The following is a 23,724-nucleotide window of genomic DNA, read 5'->3' on the forward strand; positions in this document are numbered from 1 at the left end:
GATATGGAATAACTTGTTAGCCATTTCCATTCTACTTCTGTAACGTTCATTCCTCTGAACATGGGAGGGACAGCGGGATCATAATGGCAGATCCACTGTGTGCCTGGGCAGATCTTTCCTGTGACAGGGAGTCCTGCAGGATAGGTCGGGGTCCAGGCTGGTCGCTGCAACACACCCCACCCCAGCTGTGTGTTCATGATACACACAGTGGATGTCTGCAAAGACCTATGATCCTAAACAATGGTCGTTTTACACACAAAACACATAAACAGCTGGAGTTTGCAGTTTCATTACACAAACTTATCTCTAATAAGCTCGACAATCTTCATAAGCTCAGAGCAGCTTTGGACAATACAATCAAGTCACTTGTGATACCACTTCCCCATTTGGCTGACGGCACTTGTCTGCCAGGCTGGACAAATCATCTGTGTTGCAAATGAATTTGTTCGCCCGCAAGTCCACTCTATCCTGTTACAAATGCACGTTTCTAGCTGCATTTTCTTTTAAAATGTTCTTTTTAAAATATATCTTATACTTAAAAAAGAAATGCTGATTACTGTATTGGAACATTCTAGAAGTGCAAAATATGGCGAACAACTAAAGTCTGATCTGCACAAGCCCCAGAGGTGTAGGTTGGGTTAGTTAGCATCAGAATTAAGGATGGGCAAACCTGACAATTTTGTTTTCCCTCAGTTCTCCTCACCCCCACCCCATCTTAGGTTCAGTTATTCACATTTGCACATCAGTTTGCAATTAAAAAAAAAACACTCACAAAATTATTCAGCATTTTAGGACACATTTCTCCCAATCTACATAATTTAATATAATATTTTACTTAATATGTATATTTTTTGCAAGCAGTTGTATGCAGTTATGCCCAATATATGCATTTTTGAAAGCAATTCCCCCTAATATAATGCATTTTCAATTGTTATTTTCAGTAATGTAGGAGTTCTGGTACATACTCTGCTCCAGTCGATTACTTGGCTGGGGAACTGCAAGGCAAAATTCAGAGAAGCGCAAATTTTGCAGGAAGGTTCTGTTTCAGTTCTTGTACTTTGGAAAGTATGGATTAGGTAAATTCATCGTTACATGCAAACTGAATTAAATTCCCTCCATCCTTAATCAGAATCCACATAGGCTAAATCCCTTAAGCAATCCTCTTTGCTTGTAATGTCTGGAAAGTCTCATAATGTCTGAGAAGGATCTTACGTGCAACATTATACATCTTTTCTGTTCTATTGGCTAGTATGTTAATGGGTCTGGAAAGGGAAGGTTCTTTATCTTGGTGCAGCAATAAAACTTCCAGCACATCTGCAAAGCTAAGCAGGGTCTAGTATAGTTTCAGACTGGATGGGGGACCATATGCTTTGCAGAGAGTTGGACTAGATGACCCTCCCAACTCTACAATTCTATGATATTGCACATTACTTAATGCCGAGTATGATATACCTTAGTGTCCTTGGAATAATATTTGTTGAGGAGTATGAAGGTCAACATTGGTTCACACAGAGCTAATAATTTTAGAAGATCATGTTTTCTGCAGAAAAAAAGAATTCTTCCTCACTCTTAGCTGCCCTCACAAAACTGACGTTAAAACGTACCTGTAGATACTCAACAAAATAAATGCAAAACAAATAATCACCTGTTAGTGATTTAATCAATGTAATTCTCATTTGGGTGGCATGTTTTCCAAGGAAAGGAAATCTCAGGATTAATCTTCCTATTAAAGGGCAGTGTTTGACCCTAATCAGTTGCCATTGCATTGAGGACAGTCCCTGACTCCATTGTTGCTTCTTGTCTTCCTTGAGTGCATCCTCTGTCCGTAGAAAAGTCCAGACAGAAACTCAATACTTTCCTCTACATTCCCCCCCCCCCCGCTTCCTCAAAGCTTTTTAATATTTATCCATATTGATCCACCATAATTTCAGAGTGATGTTATTACCAAATAGCTAAATGGAGCTCTCTGCTGTTTCATCAAATCCACACTTAGCTGAGATCATGGAACTTGTTCCATTATCCTATTAGCCTTCAGGGGTGATTCCTCAGGGAATCCACTGAATCTTCTTTGCTTCTCATGTGTCTGGCAGAGAAAGAAAACAGCTTGTAGGGTCAGCCACAGATGAAAGGAGGGAGAGAGGGCATTTCCTTCCACCACCTTCAGACACCTCAAGTGGAGAAATCAGCTCCTCTGAGTTTTATGGAAGCAAAGGTGGGAAGGAAACCTTCCTGTATGCTAAATTCAGAGGTAGCCAATATGGCACTCTTCAAATGTTGGACTCCAAACTCCCATCAGACGCTGCCAGCATGCTCAGGAATGGTAACAGTTGTGACCTAGCAACACCTATAGGGTACTGCATTGGCTAACCCTGTGCTAACTCTCCTTATTTTTACACATATTGAAGACACAAGCCTTCTAGTTTAGAGATTTATTTATTTTTAAAGTTTGCTGTGTGCTTCATTGTCCAGGGGTCTTCTTTCCACACCAGCACTTCTTTCAACATTCCCTAAATTGAATCTATCAAGTGTCTAGAGGAATTTTGAAACATACTCAGAGAGAATCTTTAGTTTCATGGAGTTTATTTCAGTTTGTAATAAAAACAGTCAGCCATGGGATGTGTCTGTCAGTGCTTGTGTGTGTGTGGCCCCTCCTAGACCCTAGGCTATATGTATCCTTTGTTCACACCCCAGGTCACACCTGATAGGTTGATTCAAACTTCCCTTCTTGGCCGGATTGGATGGCTCCAACGGCCAATCAGATTATTACAATCTAAAATCCTGCCTGCCTATTATTCTGGGATTGAAGCTCCAGACATAACAGATTTCTCATATGGCAGGAGTGGGTTAACGGTGGAATTAGGGCACCACTGAATTTTCACGCAGTTCAGATTTTCACTGTGAGTGGAAAATCTGTTTCTACCTCCCCAACCCTGTGTGTGTGTGTGTGTGTGTGTGTGTGTGTGTGCATGCTTCCCCAGACCTCTTCACAGCCACTGATTCTGAAAAGGTTCAGAAAATGGCAACCAAAACCATCAAGGGTTGCAGCACTTGGGGCTGGTAAGTTTAGAGAAAAAGTATCTAATAGGCAATATGATAGAAGTGCATACAGTTATGCAAACCGTGGAGAAAATGAACAGAAGGAAGTTTTTGTCCTCCTCTAGCACTACAGTAGAACCTGCAGACATCTGTGAAGCTGAACATTGGACAATTCAGGACAGAGAAAACAAAGAACATCTTCGCCTAGCACATAGTTAAACTACGGCCTTTGCTCCCACAGTGATGGCCACCCACTTGGATGGTTTTAAAAGAGGTTTACAAACATTCATGGAAGAGTAGGCTATCAATAGCTCCTAGCCAAAATGGCTACATTCTCATTCCAGGGTTGGAGGTAGTATGCTTCTGAATACTGGTTGCTGAATACTATAGGAGGGGAGAGAGTTTTTGCACTCAGGTCCTGCTTGTGGGCTTCCAATAGACAGCTGGCTTGTCACTGTGAGAACAGGATTCTGGGCTAAGTGTGCCACTGACTTGATTCAATGGGCTCTTCTTGTGTTCTTAAAATAAAATAAAACGAAGCATGCAAGCAAACAAGAATACGTGTGTTCAGGCTTTTATCTTTACTTCAGCAACATATCAATGCTACATTTTTCAAAAATCACTATTTCCATTACACCTTTGGCCTAATTCTTCAGCCCTCATTCTCAGCTGAACCAAAGCCTATCAGTGCAATCCTATGCATGCCTCCTCAGAGATCGGGTTGCCAGAGAACTTTGATGAAAATGGAAACAGGAGCGGAAATTGCCATTGTTTGCTTATTATCCCATGTCTAGAACTGAACTCCATCCAGTGAATACAATCGGTATTGGATGTTGTTGTTGCTTTCAGTGCACAAATGATGTGCAATGGATTATGTTTTTCTGCATTTGCATGGTGTTTCTTTTGAGTTGAAATGGATATGGGGTGGAACTACATAATGACAACATAATTTTTTGCCACAGTGGACAGCAAGACAAATAACGTAGTTTGGGGCAAAAGACAAACTGCAGTAGAACGGAAGTAGACCTGCATGTGATGAAAACAGTGTGGAACGAAAAACAATGAATTCTTGCAACCCTGCACAGAGGTGAACAACACTGAGCAGAATGGGACTTAACTTCAACTACAGTGGTAACTCGGGTTACAGACGCTTCAGGTTACATACACTTCAGGTTACAGACTCCACTAACCCAGAAATAGTACCTTGGGTTAAGAATTTTGGTTCAAGATGAGAATAGAAATTACAGAATAGACTACAACTCCCATCATTCCTGACCCACTACCTATGCTGGCTGGGGCTGATGGGAATTCTAGTCCAACAACATCTGGAGTCAGCTCATCGGCTCCCCCTGTTGGCCAACAACGATCCAAGTGTCTTGCCCCTGGGTCCCAGTAACATTTAACTAAAGCAGAAGTGTAACAAGATCAGTTCAGAATTTGACACTCCATGTCACTGATTATCACTTGTGTCAATGATGCCATGTCATACCTTGTGTTAACTGTGGCCATAGTAGGGTTCACTCGAACAGCCTCTGTACACTTTCACATGCATTGGCCAAAGTCAAAATGGGCTGCAGTTAGTGTCACTGTGAAAGATCTGTCCATGCGCATAGCAAGCTGCCCTTGAAATGTTTTAAACTGCAACTCCCAACCATGTTGTCTCGGGTTGGTAGGAGTTATAGACCAAATCTGGGGGCAGCATCAGATGGACAAAGGCTGATGTATGGTGAGAGATGAAAAGAAGTAGAGAAAGGGCAGGTGCCTTACCTTTAGACTGTAGTTAAATCCAAATTCTCAGATCCCATTGAATACAATTTTAAAACACCAGGCCAGATTTTAATACAAGCGAAGACTAGTGGATCAGTATTTTTTAAAGGGAAACTGGATTTAGATATTTAATTTTAATAAAAGCTACTGCAGCCCAGAATCCAAGAGTGGTGGCAGGAATGTTGCCCAGGTGGTCTTTAAAAATTGATTTTAAGTTTAGGGTTTGGCAAGGGCGGATTGGGGTATCTAGGGCAGCCGGATCTACTTCCAACCCATCTTGGTCTATTGTTGCACCATCATTTATTATTCACAGTTTAGTTAGCTGATCTCCCAGAGGAACAGTTCTCTTTAATTATCATCAGCACCACAGAGTGAATGGTCATTTGACTGATTTTGCTTGGCAATGAAACTTTAGAACACCTACCATTATTCTAAAATGCATTTAAGGGAACATTTAAAAATAACCACTCAACTAGTTTTGCCATAGCGTGACATCTACTTGAGCTGACTTTATCATGACTTGATCATGATTGTATGATCATATGTCATCACAAAATCATGATATTATTATTATTATTATTATTATTATTATTATTATTATTATTATTATTATTTAAAGGATTATATATTATAAAATCCTTTCACTTCACCATTCATTATGAACCCCATTGCACCCCTTGTCAGAACAGATGATATCCTGTTGCACTCAGGTTTTACTTGTGGGCGGGCTTCCCATAAGCATCTGGTAAGTCACTGTGATAACAGAATGCTGGGCCAGGTGGGTGTTGGGCCTGATCCAGCAGGCCTTTTCTCAAGTTGTTTAGATCTCTATGTACCACACACAACAAGAATGGGAAGCCAGTGCCAGCCCAACACCATGAGATGTTGTTGGACTCCAACTCTGATCATCCCCAACCATTGGTCATTCTGACTGAGGCTGATAGGAGTTGAAGTCAAACAAGTTCTGAAGAGCCAAGGGCTCCCCATCCATGGCACAGAGGGTTCAGCTGAGTCCTGGGTTCATATCCTGACTGTGTGGCCTTAGTTAAGCCATCATCTTTCAGCCTAGTTCTCTTCACAAGCTAGTGGGGAGAATAAAATGGGACAGCACCACATATGGAAGACTGGAAACCCCAAAAGCCCAATGTTAATGAGGCCATGGAAGACTGTGTGATTGCTGCCCCTCCATTCCTTGGACCTTCTTCTCATCCTACTTTCTATGGAACAATATTAGATTTCCACTTCCTATAGCAGGTGAAAAGGAAGTATGTCAGATGCTCAGTCTCTTGTTGCTTTGCTAACACTACAGGTGAAATTGGGTTCCCTGTGTTGCAATTGAACAATCAAACTGCCAGTGAATAGTTTGAAAGTGCAATTTAGTAAGATGGCAACCATGTTGCACCCCAGCAAGCCTGGGTCTGGTCAGTGCCACTGGGACACTGTCTAGACTTCCTTGGGTGCCACCTTAGCTTCTATAGAAAAAAGTTAAGATATAAAATTTAAACACACAAAAAAGCAATCGCACAAATATACACACTGCCCTGAGTTCTTTCAAGCTTGGGAAGCGGATGTGGCATGGGGGGGGGGGGGAGCAGCTTTTTAAAACATCCCATTCATGACAGTTGCATTGTATAAACATCCTTGTAAAACTCCAGCTAAATTAGATTCTTGAAAATAGAGTTGCAGAAGCAGCTTTTTGCTGCTTTTTAATGCTAGAAAACTTCACTTGGCATCCAACCATCTGCAGTCTTGCCCCTGTCAGCCTCTAAATGTCATTTCATCCAGTGGAGCTGAAGGAAAAGTGACCAACACTAGCTGGTACCGATGAGAGTATATGGAAAGCTCCACCCCTCTGCTTATGGCTGGGTACGAGAGCGCGCACTCTCCAAGGGAAGAGATGTGGAAGAACAGGTTCTTCTGCACGTCACTCAGCTCTCCTTCATCCCATCTCAATGCACCAGCAGGGCTCAAACAACAGGAGGAATCCAAGGGGAACAATTGGGCCCTAGTTCCACTTCCAACACTTCTCTTACAGCCTGTTAATGCAGAAGATACCAGAAAGAAAAGAACAGGAAAAGTCCCCACACACTTTGCCCCTTGTAATTCACTCAGAGTTGACGCAAACTGGTTCCCCTGGTCAGTGCATCATCATGCCACCCATCTAGGACCCACCAAATTCATGAATGGTGCTCATATTATTTGGCACTCAGTGTGAACTTCTACTGGGGAATACCAAACACTGCTATTGTTACACAGAAGGAACAGCTCCCTCGCTCTGTTGGAAAACACAAAACACATCCAGAAGCCACTCCGAGGTCTTCCATCAACTTTCTGCAATCCTTGGAAACATTGGAAGTTAAGGATGTCTGTTGCTGAGCATCCATCCCCATTTACACTGAAAGGAGGGGGGAAGAGAGATCAGACAGAAGCCTTTTCAAACCAAATCCACTTGTACTTACTTTGAGTTGCAAAATCTCCCGTCTCTGTTAAACAATCTTCAATCCCCCGTGAGGAGTTCTGAGCTTTCGCTACACCTTCGCTCGGCAAATGCAGCACTTTTCCGCTTCTCTCCCTCTTTCTCCCCTTCTCAAAATTATTGACTCCTTTTCTTCCTTTGCCCCCTTTCCAATGTCCCTCTGCTGCTCCCGCCTCTTCTTCTCAGTTTACCCTCTTCCTCTTTCAATGTCCCCCCCAGAATTTCTCTACTCAAGGCAGGGAACCTGATCCTTGCTTTGACTATAGAGAGAGCAGACTGTGAGTGACTGAGTGAGCGAGAGAAAAGAAAGGGAAGGAGGGGGGGAGAGAGAGCAGAGCACAGTTCCCTCATGTGATCTGACTGGGAAGCTTATTAAAAGCAGGTCACTCAAGGGGCAGTCTCTCCCACCAAGACCGATGGAAAGGCAGGAAGCGGGGAAGGGGGAATCGGAGAGGAACTCTCCATCAGGAATGACATCTTTTTCAAGGGGCTTCAGTCAGTGCAGAGGGAAAGTAAGAGGATACTATTCAGTTCCTCAAAAACTTCAGTTGCAGGAAGCACCCAATCAGTTTGTAAGCTTTTGCTCAACCAGGGAGTATCAACCCTTTTTGTTCAGTCCATAGCAAAAAGTCAGCACTCTTTCACAACAGCTGGCCGAGATGCATTTTGCCAAGGCTCATCTGAGCTGGAAACAGCTTGAGCAAGCAGTCTATGCAGGTGAACACTGCAATTTTAGTCACATACACGAACAAAGGATCACAACAGCTACATCTGTAAACAAGGTGCCAGTGCCAACAATTAAGGATAGGTGATTCTGCCAATTTCAGATTTCCTCAGCTTCTCATTTTTTTCAGATATTAAGTTCTGCTCTCCACATTTCCACATCACTTTGTGTTTTTTTTAAAGTCCTCATGAAAAATCTCCAGCATTTTCCAGTGACTTTCTCCTCATATACAATTTTCACCTGGCGCCTTAAATATATATAATGAAGGCACCAGGTGAACCTCCCTGTGGAGAGCATTCCACTAATGGGGAGCCACTACAGAAAAGGTCTGTTTTCATGTTGCCACCACCTGGACCTTGTGTGGAGGAGACACACAAAGAAGGGCCTCAGATGATGAACGTAGCAGAGTCTGGGGTGGTTTATATGGGAAGAGGCGGTCCTTGAGGTATTGCAGTCCTGAGCCATTGAAGGCTTTAAAGGTCAAAATCAGCACTTTTAATTGGGTCTGGAAGCTAATTGGCAGCCGCTGCACTAGGGCCAGGATTGGTGTAATATGCTCAAACCATCTTGACACAGGGAGCAACCTGGCTAAGTGAAGCTTCCACACCAGCTTCAGAGGCAGCCCTATGTATAATGTGTTGCAGTGATCCAACCTCGAGGTTACCACAGCATAGACAACAGAAGTTAAGCCATCCCTGTCTAGACAGGGGTGCAGCTGGGCCACCAGCCCAAGCTGGTGGAAGGCACTCTGTGCCACCCAGACCACCGGAGCCTCAAGCAACCGCAGATGATCCAGGAGTACCCCCAAGCTACATACCTGCTCCTTCAGAGGGAATTATGATATGCCTTATAATATGGCACATGAAGACAACTGAAGACATGCATCTGAGGTGCAAGGTTCAGGCATGTACTAAGCCTCATTCTTATCCCTGAAAGGCCTTGCTCACAAGACTTCAGTCCCATTTTGCCCTGCAAACGTCCCACCCACCCTTGGGTTAGAGTATCACTGTCACTGAGCTTTTTGAGTCACTGGTTGACAGGGGCAAAAAGGATATTTCTTCTTTCCAACCTCAACTGGCCTCTGGTTGGTGCATTTTTCACCTTTCTCTCAGTGGAATACGGCTTAGTTGTATTAGGCGTTGACTGGTTTGGTAAGAACCATGGGTGGAAAGGGCATAGGGCAGGAAATACTAAATAGTAAGCTTGGGTTACGGCCTCTGCTTGGCAGGAATCTCTCACCCTGGTCACCCAGTGAGATCCTGGAGGCTTGGCTTGCACCACGACAGAACTCAATACTTGGAGACTCCCAGGGAAGGGGCTATGCACTCCCCAGCCCCGACAGAACAACTGTTCCTTACCCAACTGCCATGCCAACCTCAGTAAAGATTTGGCCTGATTATCACTCAACACCTGATGTTCTGTCTCGGTTTATTTCACCACTCCCAAGAGACCACATAATACACCTGCTTGGGCAAGCAGATGGACCAGTGAAGCCAAACCTCCATGAGAAAAAGTGTTTGTTCGCCAGTGATTGTAAAAAGCAAAACATTCCTCTGCTTAGGTTTTGATCCTTGCCCTCAGGGCTTCCTTCAAGCTCTTCAGTTTCAGATGGGATTATGTATAAAGGTGATGTTTTTAAGGAGAGGGTGGGGGAGGAGAGGTGAGCGATAAAAGTTGCCGAAGTCAAATCCCTACTTTCAAATAGACTGAGAAAACAGCCTGCAAGGAAAAGGGGGTCGGAATCAGTCGAGAATAAGGCATGCTGGGAAATGTCCATAGAATATGAAGCCTGAGCCTTCCTGAGGCAGTTCATTGAGTAAAAGGGAAGATATGATGGAGTTCTTTTGAAGATGGATAGAAAAAGGTAGCATAAGTGTTCATCTGAAATCTGCTACTTTCTTTCAAACATCTCCAGTAGGCTAGTCCTCCAAGGGGTACCAAAAAAATATCTGTGGGAGGGAACATAAGAGGAGCCTTGCTGGATTAGGCCAAAGGCCCTGCACTCTGGTCCAACCAGATGCCCAGATAAAGGTCACAAGCAGAACCTGACTGCAATACCACTCCCCTCTCCTAGGGTTGCCATATTTCAAAAAGTAAAAAACCGGAACACCCCAAGCTCTCTTTTTTTTAAGACAAAGTGATTTTTGGTTTACTTGCCAAAGATCCAGGACAAACCTCCACCTTATGGAAATTCCCCCTTGACGTCACTTCTACCTTTGAAATCCCAGTAATATCCGGGGAAATCTTGACGTATGGGCAGCCTTACTCTCCACATACAATGCCCAGCAAGTGGGATTCAGATACATGCTGCTTCTGACAGTGGAGATGGAACACAGCTATCATGGCTGTTGGGAAATTGATTGCCTTACCCTCCAGGAATGTGACTTAATCCTCTTTTAAAGCTGTCCAATATGACATCTGGTGGGGTGCATGTTTCCCCTTAGAACTGAAGGTGTTGGCACACTTGCAATTATCCTCATAAAAACGTAAGTGTTCTCCTTCAATAAATGCCCAAGTGTGGGATTAAGGAATATGATTCCTAAGAACTTCACCCGTTTCAAGACAGGTATGAATATGTCTATTATGAGGCATATAATGTACCACCTTAACCTCAGATGTCTCAGATGTAGCCTAGTTTGGGAGGGGGTCACTAAGAGTGGGGAGTGTCGCTCATATATAATTTTGAATGCCTTTAACCAGGAACCACCATCTATGGTGAGGTACTTGTGGTAAGTAGCATCATCAATTGCCCTCTGTTCTGTGGCTACAGAAGTAAGGGGGAGCTTGCAGTCTCTAGCCCCATTCCATTAAGACTCATAGAACCGTAGTGTTGGAAGGGACCTTAAAGGTCAACTAGCCCAGCCCTCTGGAATCACAGCTAACACGCAGCATAAATAAGATCTGAGGCCTGTTAGGATTTCTGCACACCCCACCTTGTTCCATCAATAACACAAATCATAAGTATGTTTCCTAGATCATTGCACTACTGAAAGCATGCATTGAAATGACATTCCTTATGTCATAAGGGAGGAGGTACATAAATCACCTTGACGATGCTTCTTTGGGGATGATTTACTTACTGCATTTATAGTCCACCTTTTTCTCCAAGCTGCTCAAGGAGGTGTACATTTCTCTCCCCCCCCCCCCCCATTTAACCCCAAGGACCCTTCAAGGGAGGCTACTCTGAGAGACATGATCACACCCCGAGGACACTTTCCAGCTAGGCAAAACTCTCAAGGATGACGTGAAGCAGTGCCAGGAGGCTGCATGGCTAGGGAGGATGTTGGGTGAGTCCCATGGGCCAGGTTAAGAAACTTGGAGGGCCACATTCAGCTTTGGGCCTTAGGTTACTCATACCGGCAAAGGCAAATGTTTAATTTTATATAAGATCTTAATTTCGAAATGCTGTTTTTTCGTGTGTTTGTCTTGTGTGTGCTACGTTGATCAGCTGAAGAGGATGATTTGGTCTGTGACCGTTTAATAAAATTTGATTTGATTTGATTTGACTCATACCTGCTCCACACTGACTGGCAGCCAAATTTCTAGTCCTAGAGGAGATGCTACAGAAGAAACCCAGGGCATTCTGCATGTTCTTCTGCCACTGATCTATGGATGGTCATTCTGGTATTTATAACCAAGCATATCTCTCTCTCTCTCTCTCTCTCTCTCTCTCTCTCTCTCTCACACACACACACACACACACACACCTCTTATTTGATCTGTCTGAAAGGCTGACTAAGTGGAATTGGGCCACACCACACCAACAAAAGTTTTCTCTCTTTCTCAAAGTAAAGAAAATTGCACACATGGCTCCGTCAGCAGGTCAACTCATCTTGATCTTATTCCTTTGTTCCAGATGGCCTAGAAATATCAATTTCTTTCTTTCATCCACGCCAGCCTTTAGCCTTTGCAAGCATGAAGCTGGAGTGGGGGGGGGGAGCAACCCCATTCCAGGAAAACGAGAGAGAGAGAGAGAGAGAGAGAGAGAGAGAGAGAGAGAGAGAGAGAGCACGCACATGACCACTTTAAAGATTTCCCCCCACCTTCTCCTCCACTGTTGTTTTCAGAGTTATTGAGCTGCCAAGCGTCAGCTGTGAGTGCCCACAGCTGCCACCTCATCTACCATGATCAGATTTCCATTAGCGATACTGAATTATTTAGCTGAAATATCGAGCATGGGGCTTGAGCTGCTTTCGGTCTACCTTTCATAACATGCCTGGGCCATGACAGGAATCGCTTCTTAGAAATTAGTCACCCTCCGGGGCTTGAGGGGCAGGCGGGTAAGCCAATGGAGAAACCTATGGAGGTTTAAACAGAACCAAGCGCACAGTTACCCACAATACCATTTCAGATCCTGCAAGGCAGAGATTGGCACAGGCCGTGGTCTAAAGGCAGATGAGGTGACCAGCTTCCTAAGCTAAGCAGGTCTGGGTCTGGTCAGTGCCCGGATGGGAGACCGTGTGGCAATCACATGTACCCAGCTTTGGGTTCCATGATGGAAGAAAGGTGGAAGCAGGAAAGCAAGTCCAGAAAGACTACCTGGGAAAAGCAAAAGTCTTTCTATGGGCACATCCACTTTCAGATATGCTTGGAATCCGCAGTCAAGAAATGGGATGTTCTCTTTTGAAGATGCATTTCTCTGACATTTTTCAAACAAAAGGCCAAAACGCAGTTAAGTGATCCGATAATGCAGTTAAGTGATTCTAGCCTGGAGAAGAGAAGGTTAAGGGGTGATATGATAGCCATGTTCAAATATATCAAAGGATGTCATATAGAGGAGGGTGAAAGGTTGTTTTCTGCTGCTCCAGAGAGGCAGACACGGAGCAATGGATTCAAACTACAAGAAAGAAGATTCCACCTAGACATTAGGAAGAACTTCCTGACAGTAAGAGCTGTTCAACAGTGGAATTTGCTGCCAAGGAGTGTGGTGGAGTCTCCTTCTTTGGAGGTCTTTAAGCAGAGGCTTGATGGCCCTTGTGGTCTCTTCCAACTCTATGATTCTATGATAAGCATTCTTCCCTGGTTGATAAGATTTTCATTTTGAGTGAACCACTAACATCAAATAACTTCTGCACATGTGACTAGAAAATAGCTGGCTTTGTAATTTTGAACCTAGAGTCAGCACCAGCTGGTACCAGAGAAAGAAAAAGTGACCTCTAAGGTAGCAGCTTTTCTGTGTCATTTCTCAACAATAAGTTTCAAGTGTTTCAGTCTTTACAACCCCAATGGGGTGACATTGCTTAGCTGCTTCAGGGTAACCTTGTATAGTCTTCCTTTTTGTTTGTAGAGATTCTTTTTCTGTTCTACTTGCAATCCTTTACATGGAACAAATTTCCTGCTCTCTGGGCTTTGAACTCAGAGACTTACAAGGAAGCAGATACAAGCTGCAGTTGGGTTGCCCCGAGTTCCTGATTCACCAGCAACTGGGCCAAGAAGCAGCTGCCTGGGTCACCTCGCTCTCAGCGCCCAGGCTTGCTCCAAGTGACCTTTGTCCCTACAGTGACATCAGTTCTACTTAACCATTTTCAAAGTAAGTCTTGCTTGCCAGGAGCATTGAAAACTGCCTTATCCCAAGCCACACCATTGGTCCATGTAGCTGAGTAAGGTCTACATTGAGTGACAGCAGCTCTCCAGGATTTCAGATATTCCCATCCACCTTGGGACCTTCTGCAGGCAAAGCAGATGCTCGACCTCTGAGCTGCAGTCCTCCCTCAGGTATCCTGGACCCAAGCCACCTTTCAAAGGCAGCCATCCAAACTGTTATGTTTATCCCTGACCTAAGTTGTGAGAAGAAGCAGGGTTCTGTGGATATCAAATTCCCATGTGCCTCTTTCCTCTTCACTGTTTACAGCGATCCTCGAAGAAGTCTTGGATGTTACGCTGCAGACTTCCGCTCTCCTGATCAGCAATTCTCAGGCTATTTCTCACGAGTGGGACAGGAACAATACAACTTCTTGAGATGACGGCTCCATTAAGGTGGCATAAATTAAGCATAAATTGCACTATTATCAAACCATTGTTGGCAGCAACAATGACACAATATTTGTGTTTCAGGATTAATACTGGATATACCTTCAGAGGCTGTAATGCCAATAAAGGTATTTGTATTGTATTGTACCTTCAGAGGCAGTGTAATATTTAATAACAAACTCCTGCTATTAATTTCACCCTGTTTAGTCATTGCTGGCTCTCTTGCACTTAAATGTAATGCTCTGGGAGTAAAGGAGCCTGAGTTCCTGCTTTCCCAGATGAAATGCAGTCATACTTTTATGCAAAGGCTGCAGCTGCAAATGGCACATAGTGTGTTTTGTGTTTTAATTGTAGAGTTGGAAGGGACCACGAGGGTCATCTAGTCCAACCCCCTGCAATGCAGGATTTTTTTGCCCAATGTGGGGCTCGAACCCATGACCTTGAGATTAAGAGTCTCATGCTCCACCAACTGCTATACCAAAATTTATATACACCAGTTGTCCATAATAAAACTTCTAAGCAGTTTACAAGTAATATTAAAATTATCAATAACAACAAGTATGCATAAAAGTGTATATGCTAATGGAAATAACATAAAAATGCATTATAGTGGGAGAAATTGCTTGCACAAATGTGTATATTGGGAGAAATTTTGTGGTGAAGGCTTCTTTAATAACAATAAGAAGAATTTTCAAGCAGATGTGGAAATGTGGAGGACTGAATTGAGAGCTGGAAGAATGAGAAACTAAGAGAAACTGAGGAGGCCCCATATGTTGCTGATCTTTGAGCAGATGGAAAGGCCCTTCAGTCCCACTGCTCTCCTGATGGAATGGCTCCTGCAGATGAAAGGTGAGGGCAGAGCCTGATGGGGCTGGTCTTTAGTGGAAAGGTCCTGCTTATACTGGAAATGAGATATCTTTTCTGGCCTCACTGGGAGGTTTTTCATCAAACTCCATTCAGAGAACTTCATCACGTCACCATGACCTTGAAGATACCAGAACAGCAATGAATTCCTTGAATATGTGTGTTTTGCAATATAACACTTTCCAGCTGATGAATGTAGGACCGATCCCCAGAGTGGCTAGCATTACACCTTTTGAACATTTCCTCTTAAGAGGATGCACAGGAAGAGTGAGAGAAACAAGAGCTAAACACTTTGAGCAACTGATCTGCTCTTCCAGAGAGAGAGAGAGAGAGAGAGAGAGAGAGGGATCAGACTTTCAGCTTCTGTTGGAATTTAGAAGTGCTCCAAGCTGCATCCCCTTTCTCTTGATTTTCATGTAATGACTCAGTCAGTTACAGATAAGATTCCCAGGAGGAAAGCATTTATTCTGTACCATAAGCTTAAAAACAACACACAGCACAAGAAGCATCACAATGTAACTTGGTTCAAGAATGCGCGCGTGCACACACACACACGAGAGAGAGAGAGAGAGAGAGAGAGAGAGAGAGAGAGAGAGAGAGAGAGAGGGAGAGGGAGAGAGATGAGAAAAATGGGGTCCTGGAAAGCAAGGTGATTACAACCTGCTCAAGAGAGGCAGCTTCAGCAGGGAGCTGTCAAGAGCATAAGATGACCCTGCTGGATTGGGGCCATGGCCCTTCTAGTCCAGCATCCTGTTTTCACAGCAGCCAACCTATAGGAAGTGCAACAGTACTCTGCCCACCTGCAATGCCCAGCAAGTGGTACTCTGAGATTCTTAGCCACTGGTATATACCACCTCTGACAGTGGAGGTAGAACATAGCCAATGCCTTTTGTAACCCATAATTGAATATTTGTATTATTTAACTTGGGGAAAGACTCACAAGCTGTGCAGTAAGCAAACAAGGAGTGTGTTACAGCTCCATCTGAATGAGCTGCTGGTCAGAGAAAACAATACTGGGCTGATTGGGCAAACGGTTTGAGCTGGTAAGGACATAAAAGCACCAGAAGAGCTGGATCAGGCCAATGGCCCATCTAGTTCAGCATCCTGTTCTCACACTTGCCAACCAGATGCCTGTGGGAAGCCAATGGTATTCAGAAGCATTGCTGGCTGATCCTGGAAGCGGAGCATAGCATTGATGGCTAGTAGCCACTGATAGCTTTATTCTCCATGAATCTGTTGTCTCCTCTTTGGGTGCCATCCAAGTTGGTGGTAATTACTGTTGTGTCTTTCTTGCTGATCACCCAGAAGTACAGATGGAGGAATCTGCCCATTGCTGTTTCTCTCAGGACCCAAAATGGGGCTGAAAGAATAGGTACATTAAATGCAGCTTCATCTGCCCTCTCTCACATCAGACGGATAGGCTATATGAGTCAATGACATCATCTTGTTCACTATGTGATTTCCTGATTGACTGGGATCACCTTATAGAAAAAATAACCCCTTCACAGAAAGTGGTGCTGAAATAACAGCACAGTACAGAACATTGACTATTTAAAAATGGATGGGAAATACAAGAGATTGGAAGGGACAACATAGGATAGCAGCAGAGGAAAGGGTGATAACTTTTTGCAGCCAAGGGGCTGGATCCTTAGGTTACCCAACCCCCACAAACCATTTTGACAGGTGATGTGTTTTTCTTTACCTGTGCAGCTGGAAATCGAACCACGTGTGCAAAGGCACAGGTCTGGTGATCAGTTGATTGCGAACCCCACTTTGGGTAGAAAGCCAAATCATTACCTGCCCCACTTTAGAGTGTTCAAAACATTTCAGCTGCATTGTCACAGATATCCCTGTAACAACCCTGCAAGGTAAGTATTATTATCCCCATGTTGACGATATAAAGGGCTGAAGCTGAGAGAAAGTATCTTGCCTAAAGCCATCTGTTGAGTTCATACCAGAGGCAATATTTGGACTGGGAACATTCTGATCCATTGCTCAGCCTTTCAGCCAACTGCTTTACACTGACTCTTATTTACACTGGGCTCCTTAGAGAGTTTCTTCTACTAGCACCATCCTCTGCACAAATCTCTCATTGTTCATCAGAAACAGCAGAGCAATCTCACGACAGGAGAAGAAAAGCAGTTGTTTCCTAAAATATAGCACTCACCTGTTTCAGGAGGTAGAGTGGAGACTAGATTTTGCTTTGAGCCAAGAATGACAGCGGGAAGAGAGCACATCCTGCTTTATGCCAGTGGCTCTCAAACTTTATTATACTGAAAACCAACATTCATTTCTCTGTAGACCACCACATTTCCGTACCTTACAATAATCACATGTGGGAGCAATTGAAAGGTCCCTTACCTGAACCTGCTGTTTGATGCTGCCTGTTTGCATCAATTTGTCCTGATAAGCCAGGGATGGGGAATTGGATTGGGTTGGTGGGCCAGAATCTAACCTCCCCCAAAGCCTGTTGGCTGTTTTGACAGATAGGTGGCTTGCCCATCTGTTAATCACCATGGCTCACACTGATTGGTGGGGGTTGGAAACCCTACTTTTGGCAGGGAGCCACATCTTTACCTTTATAGCAGGTAAAGGTGTAGTGATCATGGCTTGTGGGGAAATGACCCCATAGACCAAATTATGCCTACAGGCCAGAGTTTTCCCACCACTGTGATAAGAGTTTCTTCCTCTTCAACATCCTGGTGGAAGGTGCTGCCCTTCCTACTGCAGACTTTCCACAGGAAACTTCCTGGTACCTGGTCCAAATGTTTCCTGCCTTGAAACTGGCTTTTTCTCCATCTGGTTCCATGGATCATGCTAGTCTTCTTTGTCATTTTGCAAAGGAGTGTCCTGCCTCATGAGAAGTGCAAGGGAACTGGCTGGTATAATTTATAAAATAAATGCAAGCCCCGTCAAAGAAGTGGAAAGGAGAAGTAGTACAAAAGAAAAGATGAACACCTGAAGAAGCAAGAGAATTATAACACTAATACAGGATCTGCCAAACTGGTACCATTCAGATATTTTGGACTACAAGTCCCATCAGCCACAGCTTTCTGCTGGAACAATTGTTTATAGAGTCACATCCAGTAAACTGTGGCCTGTTGTCAGACATGACAGTTTCAGGTATAGGTAAAAAGGTAAAGGACCCCTGGACGGTTAAGTCCAGTCAAAGGCAACTATAGGATTGTGGCGCTCATCTCACTTTCAGGCCGAGGGAGCCAGCGTTTGTCCACAGACAGCTTTCTGGGCCATGTGGCCCACATGACCAAACTGCTTCTGGCGCAACGGAACACCGTGATGGAAACCAGAGCACACAGAAGCACCGTTTACCTTCCTGTCGCTGTGGTACCTATTTATCTATGTGCACTGGCATGCTTTAGAACTGCTAGGTTGGCAGCAGCTGGGACAAAGCAATGAGAGCTCACTCCTTTGTGGGGATTCAAACTGCAGACCTTCTGATCGGCAAGCCCAAGAGGCTCAGTGGTTTAGACCATGGCTTGGTGACAGTGTATTTGGTCATGTTTTTAACTGTTTGCATGGCTACCTTTGCAAAGTTCAACTAATGTTCCAGGACTAATTGATGGTTTTGTTAAGATGGATCATCCATCATTATTACACGAAACTACTTGTTTTCCTGGAGCAAGGTGAGCATTGACCTGTTTATGTAAACAAGTCAATCACCATCTTTCTTCAAGAAAACAGCCAGCCTCATATAACAATTAGGGACTGTTTCAGTTGACTTGGTCTGTGTGCTCAGCAAATTCTTTTTTGAGTTCCAAATCATTTGTACCTGCCTGAAGCACTCATCTTTTCCTGTTGAGAGGGGAAAGCAATCACTTGACAACATTCTACTTCGTGATTTATATATTATACAATTCTGCAAGAGTCTCCAAGATAGAAAGTGTATCTTTTAAAAAATTAGCATTTCTATTTTTGTTCTTTCCACTCCAGTTGAGAACCTCTGTTTGTGAACTCAGCGATCAAGTTGGCTTTGTATGCATTGGGAATTGAAGACAAAAATAGGAAAGAAAATACTTTTCCACTTACGGGGGGGGGGCGGCCTCTGCAGGCTTTTCTCTCAACTCATCCATTCCATCTGAACTCCAGTTCTGGATTAAAGCACAGCATTGCCACTCTCCCCCTGCCCTCCACAGCTTTTCTCTGCCAGCTGGCAGCCCCTCGATACACATCTCAGGGATACTCTGCAGTGTGGTCAGATGGCATGAATGAGCCCTTTGTGATATTATTGCAGCACTTGGAACAGATGTGAGGTTGAATGATATGATATCAACAAGTTCTGGGGCTCTGGATGCTTATAAAATGTTATATTTTGTTGTTCTCCTTTTCAGCTTGCATCTTTCATTGCGGGACTGAAAAATGTTCTAAAAAGAAAATGGGGAAGGTTCAAAACTTACTTTCCAGCAGTACCACTAGTGTAATTCAGGAGCCATTTATAAAACATGCCATATCCTCTCTTCCCCTGGTGTGTGATGACATAAGAGCCCCGATGAATCAGACCAAAGGACCATCTAGTCCAGCATCCTGTTCTCACAGTGGCCATCCCAGATGCTTATGGGAAGCCTACAAACCATAGCTGTCAACTTTTCCCTTTTTAAAGGGAAATTCCCTTATTCCAAATAGGATTCCTTGCGAGAAAAAGGAAAAGTTGACAGCTATGCTACAAACCAGCTCTTTCTTCACCCATTATTCCTAGCAGCTGGAATAGCTCGGTCAATAGAGCAGGAAACTCTTAATCTCAGGGTCATGGGTTCAAGCCCCATGTTGGGCAAAAGATTCCTGTATTGCAGGGGGTTGGACTTAGATGACCCTTGTGGTCCCTTCCAGCTCTACTGTTCTATGATCTTATGATGAACTGTTATCCAAAGGCATACTGCCTCCAACAGTGGAGGAAAAACATGGCCCTCATAACTAGTAGCCATTGACAGGCTTAGTCCCTATGAGTTTATTCAATCCTCTTTTAATGCCATCCCAATTGGTGACCAGCACTACATGTTATGGGGACAAATTCCATGGTTTAACTATGCACTCTGCGAATAAGTCCTTTTAATATTCTCAAAGTACTCAGTGCTCCCCAGCAGCTCACAATGATTACTGGACTGAAGTTGCCTACTCCAGGACCATCAGGAATTATGAGGAATTCTCAATTCCTGGTGTTCTTACAATGAATTCATACCATCATACCAGAAAGCACTCCAGCAGCCCTCTGTCCTGGCAGTTCTTCCATGTGACAGCCATTTAGATATTTGAATATGGCCATCATATCTCCACTCTGTCTCCTCTTTTCCAGGCAAGACATAACCTGACTCCCTCAACTTTTCCTCATAAATCTTGGTTTCCAGACCCTTGATAATCTTGGTCACCCTCCTCTGCAAACGTTCCAGCTTGCCAGTATCCTTCTTAAACTCTGGCGCCCCAAACTTGACACAATACTCCAGGTGGGGTGTAACCAGGGCAGAATAGAGTGGTACTATGACTTCCCTTGATCCTGACACTATACTTCTGTTGATGCAGCCTAGAATAACATTCACTTTTTTGCTGCTGCATCACACTGTAGACTCAGGGTGTATCTGAAGAAGTGTGCATGCACACGAAAGCTCATACCAAGAACAAACACAGTTGGTCTCTAAGGTGCTACTGAAAAGAATTTTCTATTTTGTTTCACCTGTAACTGTAGACTCATGTTAAGCTTGTGGTTTTACTAAGCCCCCTAGACCGTGCTATTTCTTTCAAGAAAAAAAGAGGTGCCAGAACTCACAAGGAACACCTTCTCTCATTCTCTTATAATGACAATGGCACCCACCTGAGAGGTGCTGGGAAATGAGTTCTGGCTGGGGGGGGGGAAGCCCTGCCCCCAGATCCTCTTCACAGGTGTCACCAGTCTTATATTTGATGCATTCTGAATGCATCCTGTACAATGAAATTCTTGACAATCTGGATTTGAAAACAGCTCAGAGCCAGAACATTATAATTAATAGGATGGATGAACAATGCCTTGCTGAACTTCATCCCCCGCAGTCGGTAATAAAACAGACGGTCAAAGACATAAATCTGGCTTCTATTATTGATCAGAGCACATTGCCACTCAGTTAGTTGTAATGACAGTCTCATAAAACACTGCTCATTCCCATATAAAATTGTCCCTTCTGTAACGCAGAATGATGATATTGATAAGTTCTGCATACCGGGCATTAGATATTGCACCCATAACATAATAGTTTTAATAGCATTCAAGGCAATAAATTTGATGTGGCGACAGAGCAATGCAGAAACCAAGTGCCTGCGAGGAACAGTGAAGCCAAGAAAACAAACCATGGCTGTCCTTTGTTGTTAAAGATGTCAGGTGAGTCCTCCTGGATCAGCATCCTGTTCTCACAGCGGCCCACTGGATGAGTTGCTCCACAAATTAATTTTGAAGGAAATTGCATTTCAATACCCCAACTAAAACAGGCCTTTTTTCTGTTTTACAGTCATGTTTCTGAAACACTGGGCCAGGGCTAGGGACAAGGGAGAAATCTGACTCTGTTTGCATTTACAGGATGACCTACCTAATTTCCAAAGCAATAGGCGAACAGAAATACAGACACTTTTTGAAATCCACATTTCTCTGAATTTTGTATTGTGGATCTCCAGCCAAGGAAAATATACCGGTATATATTTTTTATTTTATTCATTAAATTTATATGGCACCCTTCAACATAAGATCTCACAGTGGTACACAGAACGCATATACTGAGGTAAAGAGTGCATAAGCGTGCATATATTGGTGAAAATAGCATGAAATGCATTAAATTAGGAGGAATTGCTTTGCAAAAAGATGTTATTAGGTTAAATTGTATTAGAAAGATGCATATATTAGGAGGATTTCACAGATGAGTTTTCATATTGCATATTGCAAAATGGCATCCACGTTCTCACAGAGGCCTTGGTTCAATGTCTCTCTTTCCTTGATATGGCGTTTTGAAACACAAATCCTTTCTGTGGGTCCACTGAATTACTAATGTGGATGTCAAACGAAGAGCACTTTGTGTTTTAAGATAGGCTTCCCTTTTGGTCTAGAAAAGCATCCTTTTCCAGGCCAGGTTAGTGACTTGGAAAGATCAGGACAATGCTGGCAGTCCTGCTTAGCCCAACACAAGTTGTGATTGGGCTTAGGAAGGGATGGTAATTCAGCTTTCAAAGAGCATCCAGCCATATGTCATTCTTTGGGGCATGAGACCCTCTTACTATTTTATCATCTAGATCAATCTCCACTGACCTGGTGCCCTCCAGATGTTTTGGGTCCCCATTCCCATCAGCCCCAGTCAGCACATGACCAGAAGCCATGCAGTTCAGTGCTGTGGGCCCACTGCTCCAGAACTCCCTCCTGAGTGAGGTTAGACAGATCCCTTCCCTGGTGAACTTCAGACGCTTTGCAAAGTTTCTAGGATTGTTGTTGTTCAGTCGTTCAGTCATGTCCGATTCTTCGTGACCCCATGGACCAGAGCACACCAGGCACGCCTATCCTTCACTGCCTCTCGCAGTTTGGCCAAACTCATGTTAGTAGCTTCGAGAACACTGTCCAACCATCTCATCCTCTGTCGTCCCCTTCTCCTTGTGCCCTCCATCTTTCCCAACATCAGGGTCTTTTCTAGGGAGTCTTCTCTTCTCATGAGGTGGCCAAAGTACTGGAGCCTCAACTTCAGGATCTGTCCTTCTAGTGAGCACTCAGGGCTGATTTCTTTGAGAATGGATAGGTTTGATCTTCTTGCAGTCCATGGGACTCTCAAGAGTCTCCTCCAGCACCATAATTCAAAAGCATCAATTCTTCGGCGATCAGCCTTCTTGATGGTCCAGCTCTCACTTCCGTACATTACTACTGGGAAGACCATAGCTTTAACTATACGGACCTTTGTCGGCAAGGTGAAGTTTCTAGGATACATTTTGGTTATTCTTATCCTTTGTAAGCTTTTTTTAAAAAAAATGTACAATGACAGGAGTAACTATGAAGTTAGTATTGTCAACACACCCACATTAATTGACAAAACATGAAAAAACCACCGTAACAATTTTTTTTCCAAAAGAGAATCACATTTATTGTGATCTGTTGATAACATGAAATATTGTTGCCCCCGCCGTACTGTAGAATGGGACAGCCATTTTAAGAGTTACAATGGAACCAAAATGCAACAAAGACAATCTAGGATTAGCCACATTTCACATCGTCGATTCCTGACCAGGCCAGTTTTGTAGATGGCTATACTTTACAATCAGCCTTCCCCAACCTGGTGCCCTCTGGAACTTTTAGCCCAGTGGCTTGCATCTGTCCCAATCAACTTAGCTATGCTGGCTGGGGCTGATGGGAGTTGTGAGCCAAAACAGCACCAGATTTTGGAAGGCCAAGATAATCCTACTAGTCCAAGAAGTATATTCCTCTTATAAGTGCATTGTCATCCAAATACACCAGCTTTGTAAAAACAAATTAAACTTAATTCATATTGTTTCCATTAAAGTGGGTTTCCAGCCCCACACATGAATAAGGAGTCTTTCCCCAACCTTTCAAAGACTTCAGCAATTGCTAAGGGCCAAGTTTCATCTGATGGTTTGAACTTGGGTGTCCATATGTGAGTATTAAATACATGTCCAGTGAGAAGGGTGCATATGTGTGATTTAAAAATGTGCCAGTGGTCTTTTGGCTGATCTCTGGCCATTTGTGTGCATTTTAAAGAAAAATGCTATCAAAAATGGGAGGGGAGAGAAAGAGTTAGGCATGCAACCTTCTTTCTTTCTTTTTTATGAGGCACACATACTTGGGCTTCCAGACTCGAGTATGAAATTTAAATGAGACTCAGCTCTGAGAAACAGGATTCAAAGGGAAGGGAGGGGCATG

The 23,724-nt window shown here is 43.7% G+C and overlaps 1 protein-coding gene across 1 annotated transcript in view; it reads right to left on the bottom strand.

Moving 5' to 3' along the window:
* PTN (pleiotrophin) overlaps positions 1 to 7,595 on the bottom strand; it is an 89,016-nt gene extending 81,421 nt beyond the window's left edge. Inside the window, exon 1 of the mRNA XM_033162274.1 lies at positions 7,263 to 7,595. The gene's annotated coding sequence lies outside the window, so the exon portion shown is untranslated. The remainder of the gene's footprint in view (positions 1 to 7,262) is intronic.
* Positions 7,596 to 23,724: the final 16,129 nt, after the last annotated feature.

The sequence above is a fragment of the Lacerta agilis genome, chromosome 10, assembly GCF_009819535.1.
Source record: "Lacerta agilis isolate rLacAgi1 chromosome 10, rLacAgi1.pri, whole genome shotgun sequence".
In the NCBI taxonomy this organism is placed as follows: domain Eukaryota; kingdom Metazoa; phylum Chordata; class Lepidosauria; order Squamata; family Lacertidae; genus Lacerta; species Lacerta agilis.